Below are 4744 nucleotides of genomic sequence, written 5' to 3' on the forward strand. Positions count from 1 at the left end.
CTTTAGTGTTGTGCTGTCCATGTAATGTGAGTATAAAACAATTGCTGTTTCCAGCATGATGTTTTTGTTTTTTTTCTAGAAGTTGTCAAAGTCTGGTACCAGGAAAAAGAAGTAATGTATTTTCTTAAAAGTGAAAATGTGTGCTACATCTGTTCTGTTACAGTGCTTAGTAACGGCGTCTACACACACAGCTGGTCCGTCTGTTGCGCAGCATTCAACGAATCTGTTCCACTAACACCCCGGTATTTCAGCTTTGTTCCTAATTTAGCCCTTTGCTCAGCAACTGTGTGTGTGTGTGTGCGTGCGTGCGTGTGTGAAGCTACTACAATGACCTCTGCAGTTGCCTCCTGTGTGGACGGGGACTTGTAAAGGGCACCATACTGCAGGTATACTCCACACTGAATAAACCCAGGAGCCCAGTTCAGACAAGCCGATGATGGATCCGAGGCCGTATGCTGTGAGCACATCAATCCTGCTCATTCCAGCACCAGCTCCTTGCTGGCTCGCCCTCACATTTTATTCACTTCACAAAACTGACAAACATACATGTCCACATCTGCTCAAAAGGAAAAGGTAACCACTTCTCAGTGATGCATACAGCAGCTATATGTACAGTATATCCAACTATGAGGGTAGGTATTACAGTATATGCCAATGTACACTGACGTTGCACCAATACATACGTACAGGCTTTTTATCCTGTCTTTTGGTGCAAATGATGTTTGATCAGTTTTTTGGTCATGAAAGATTTGTGATTTTGTTCTTAATCATTTTATTCTTTTGAAGGGCTTCTCAATGTACAGCTGTATGATGGGAACTGGATGAGGGTGTTTTTTTCACCGTCACTACCAAAGTGCTTTAAAGCTGCGGGGTGAGCCTTAAAATGCACACAGGCCTATTGATTTGATTTCTTAATTGGCCAGTTGACAAACTTGTGCTTTTTTCCATGTAAATTATGTCACTGAGCCATACTTTGCACATCAGAAAATATTTTGTTGGATTACAGCATTTAAGGGAAAGTTCCTAACTAATTAACACAAAATAATTCCCAAGCCAAAGTGATTTGTGCAAGACTGTGCATTTGTTTTCAAAGATAGCAACTGTGAAAGCTGTCGTGCCACGATGCTTGATACAGTATATTCCAAAATATATATTTGTTGACTGTGTGTTTGTCTCTCTTCAGCACACACAGTGACCGGCAACACTCCTTGACGATAGCAAGCAGCAATATGTTGGACAGGTAATTGAGGTGAACTGCGTTCGGAGTTGTCTGTGATGACTTGACACTATCGCCAACAGTGGAGCTTCTCCTCACTCTCTCACATGAAAAAACAGGTTTGAGGAGAATTTAATGTTTAATCTCAGTTTTTAAATAAAACATGATAAATGTCGGACCACGAACTCCCTGTCTTTCCTGCTGCCTTGTGTGGTGGGTTCAACTCTTGGACAATCCAAGTGGCAGAAAAGAGGGTGAGATTGCAAAAGAGCACTCGGAGCAGAGTCATCCCAGTTACAGTACGGTACTTACCCTTTAGAGGTAATCATACAAGTGGCTCTGCTCAACTCGGGGTCACCTTGCTGATAGGAATGCTACAGGGGCCGTTCCATTTTCACCTTGCTCTTGTTAAAAGCCTGAGATTATTCATAAATAAGAGGCAGGCATGTGATACATGGGAAACAGCGATGTTTCATACTTGTGTTCGACGGTAGAGACACACATCCACCTGCTTCAGAGAATTCTCAGATGTGGATTTTAACCTGCAAGGGAGATGTTAATGAAGATGCACTTTTTCAGCTATTTAGATAACAAAATGGCCTTCAGACATTAATGAACCTAACAAATGTTTACATACCTTTAGCAAGAGTTCACATTAGGCTCTCTTAAGATGGGACATGTCTTCTTGGCAGGATGAGTTGGGGAAAACCTAGTTAATTAAAACACCTAGTTCATTTTGTATAGGCCTACATTTATTTGTGCCATTTATTAATTAATTAAGAGCCTTTGGAGATGCAATAATTAAGATATTGCTCTGAAAACAAACCAATGCTGAGTGAGAGGGAAATGCAAAAACTATGTTACTGAATTGAAAATATGCCAGTGTGCAGTACAGGATGATACCATGGCTGTACCCACAATTGAGGTGACAGAGGTCTAGGCCTCTGTATTTTCTCTGAGGTGTAGATATACAAAACAAATTTCACGAAATAAAGTGATAAGTGGATGATTGTCATTACTAAAAAATCTACTCAACACGGTGGTTCTTTGATTATTCAGTGGCATTCATCATCTGACAAATAGCTCCTGTGCGGACCATCCATCTTGAAGAGGTTTCACATATTATGTATTATATATATATGTTAATTAATTTATACCTTAATTTATACTGTTTATTGATCCCTAGTGGGGAAATTACAATTACAATTTACACTCTGTTTTTTTGAAATCACTACACACAGGCCTGAAATACACACACATGCTCAGGACCTATTCATGCACACATTTACGTATAATTATCAATTGACCCTGTTTTTTTCCACTGAGACAGAAAATGAAAAGACAAGATGAGGAGAAAAAGAGAGAAGGTGATGGAGTTGAGAGAAGAAACAACACAAACACCTAGCATAATTATAGTGTAATAATAGCCTACAGTATTATTATTGTATAAATATATAATTGTAAAACACAGATTTTGCTTGCATTTATGTGTGAGACATTTCTATAATTATACTTTGGCAGGAGAGACAAGCGAGGAGTCCCAGAGAAAGGGCCAGGCAGTGAATAAAGAAGGTGAGAGAGATGGTCATGGTTAGATTTCAGTTGTGTCTGTACTGTGAATTTACTTGAACACTTTAATTAAACATTATTGACAACATTCATTTTAAGAAGGTTGTTTGAATTTGAGCGAGAGAGAGAATATAATGCAGTATGGAATTAGATGATCACAGCTATGGGTTCTACAATGATGCAATAACCAGTATGTGTGAATAAATTAAAATGTTGAGGTGTTATCTCGTGCATAAATTGCAGTCCCTGTACAAATTCACCTCAGTACCCACAGAGGACACCTGGACAGCTCTGAAGCTCTGAAGCTCGAGGCGGGCTGCGGCAAAACCACCGGTCAAAGCTGTGCAGACCCTCAGATACATACTGATTACACAGATCAGGCTGACAACATGCATGATGCTAATTTCCTTTCGTTTTCATCTTATTTTCCCCGACTGTGGTCAGGCTTCCTGTGGGGCTCCCCGCCCGTCCCAGTTGCGCTGGGATGGTATACTGTTGATGTGAAGGCCGATCATCTGGCTGATGGGCTGGAGAAGTGCAAGCTCTTCAGACGTCTACTGGTTACATATTTAACTCTGCTTCTACAGCATTTCACTGAAATGACGGAACAACAGTTCTACTGTATGTAACCAACCCAGTAAGTAGCCCACTGGTGACTTGAAGTCCAGATGGCTAGGTTCAGTGGTGGAATAGTCTGTACCTACGTGCATTTACTGTAAGTATTGTACTTAAGTACAGATTTCAGGTACTTTTACTTTACTTGAGTAGTTCATGCTACTTATGGTGGTATTGCTACTTTAACCAAAGTAAACTATCTGAATACTTCCTCCACCACCGGTAGGTTAAAACCAGGCTAAATCGGTCTGAAAGTGGAAGTCTTTGAGGCATCCTGGTCCCTTTAACATCTAAGTACCTACCTAGATGTTATACTGTGGGGACCTAGACGTCCAGAAGTCTTTTTACTTTTCTACCAAAAATAGCTTTAACCTGTCTAGACAGCTGCAAGTCACCGAGTGAGTGATTACTGGGAGACGTCTGAAAAAAGTCTGACTCTTTAACCTGTTCCAGCCGGGTGTTACCCCTTCACGTTGACAAATTCATGCTCACTGTGTTTTGAGCTGTTTGGGGAGTGTCCTGCAGCTGTTTTGGTGAACTGCATTCTAGGGAGACAAAGGCCGTCTCTCAGGGGGTAACCCTGGCTTCTCGGAGCCTCTGCTGATGGTGGGCGTTTGGGCTGTGGGGAAGACTCAGCCGCGCTCTGAAGCCCTGCATGGTGACATCATGTGTCGCTGTGTGGAGGCAAGCCACCGCGGCTCAGTGGACTTGTTCCTCTGGAGCTTGAGTGGCTGCTGACAGCAGAGTGCGATGATGATAGGCCGGTCTTCAATGCTGCCCAGGAGCCAGGAAGTCTGCGTGCCAGTCCGCCTCAGAGCTCAACTTCAGACTTCCGGTGTATCTGATGTAGGATGCTGTGGTGGGATACACACACCAAACTCCACCAATCTGACCTCCGACTTTGGATTCTAATTGGACTTTTCTTAAATTGGTCTCAGGATGATTGGTGTCACCATCATTTTAGGATTACTAATCCCTCCTTGAATATCTTATTTTATATTTGGTGTAATAACATATTGATCAACATTGAAGGGAAATTGAGATGAATCTTTATTTTGAAATTTGATATTTTTATATTATACAGGTTTTCTGCAGGTTTCAACAAGTTAAATGAGAGACTCTAAGGACCCGCAGAAACCCTGGTTATAGTTGTTATGCTGTAAATTGAATAACTTTAACAGTATGTATTATTACAATTAAAGTTTGAGATTTACTGTAACTTTCCAATTTGTGTTTGATTATGTATAAGGAATTATTAAAACTTAAGTCCAGGAACAAAAACCCTGACTTTTCTCATCCAACTCCTTGTGCCCACCAGTATAGGTGGGTCAAATCTCTCTCCTC

Source organism: Perca fluviatilis, chromosome 14 (assembly GCF_010015445.1).
Source record: "Perca fluviatilis chromosome 14, GENO_Pfluv_1.0, whole genome shotgun sequence".
NCBI lineage: Eukaryota > Metazoa > Chordata > Actinopteri > Perciformes > Percidae > Perca > Perca fluviatilis.